This window comes from Eimeria mitis, genomic scaffold (assembly GCF_000499745.2).
Source record: "Eimeria mitis Houghton genomic scaffold, Emh_scaff4452, whole genome shotgun sequence".
In the NCBI taxonomy this organism is placed as follows: Eukaryota; Apicomplexa; class Conoidasida; order Eucoccidiorida; family Eimeriidae; genus Eimeria; species Eimeria mitis.
The window spans coordinates 1706-2829 of NW_013572767.1; positions in this window are offsets into that span (position 1 = coordinate 1706).

Here is a 1124-nt window from a genome sequence, read left to right on the forward strand (position 1 = left end):
TGATGTTAGCGACGATGTGAGGAGAGCGGCGGTTTTGTCTTTAGGGTTTGTGTTGTGTTCATACAGAGAAGAGGTAAACCCTAAACCCTCGTAAACCCTAAACCCTCATAAACCCTAAACCACCGCACTAGTAAACACTCAACACACCTACGCCGTAAACCCTAAACCCTGCTCTATTCGTAGTCCGAGATAAAACTACAACAAACCCTTATTTGGGGGGAGATTTATACTCTCTAGGGTTTAGGGTTTAGGGTTTAGGGTTTATGAGGGTTTAGTAGGGTTTAGGGTTTTGCTTCTCTCTAAGGTTTTATCTCTAGGGTTTAGGGTTTAGGGTTTAGGGTTTGCGTTTACAGAGTAGAATTAACCTCTAAACCCTCGTCAAGAAAAAAAACGATAAACCGTGATGAACTTTCTTAGGGTTTAGGGTTTACTAGGGTTTACTAGGGTTTACTAGGGTTTACTAGGGTTTAGGGTTTAGGGTTTGTGTGTTGCTGCAGCTGCTGCGTATACTGGTGCTGCTGTGCAGCAGCTACAACCCTCACGTCCGCTTTGCTGCTGCAGTTTGTTTAGGGTTTTCGTTTGCTGCTAGGGTTTGTAAAGAAGGAGAAGAAACCCTCACGCGCCTCACAGCTGATGCAGTTGACTTCGTTAGACAAGGTCTAAACCCTAAACCCTAAACCCTCAAAAACCCTAAACCCTTAAAAACCCTAAACCCTAAACCCTCAAAATCCTAAACCCTCAAAACGCGAAATCCTAAACCCTTAAACAAGACTCTAAACCCTTGAACAGAGACAGTATAAACCCTCGAAACCCTAAACCCTTAAAAAACCCTAAACCCTAGACCCTAAACCCTAAACCCTCTTTTTTTTTTTTTGTGTGAATGCAGGAGCATACGTGGGTTTAGGTTTATTATATCAACTGCAAAACACAGCAGCAGCAAACGCATTCCGCGAAGATATAAAAAAAATAATAAAAGACAAACACGAAGATTCTTTAGTGCGCTTTGGTGCTTTAGTTGCTGCAGGGCTCATCGACGCAGGTGTACGTACACCCCAATATATTTATTTTTTTTTTTTTATTTTTAATTTTTTTTTTTTTTTTTTTTTTTTTTTTTTTTTTTTTTT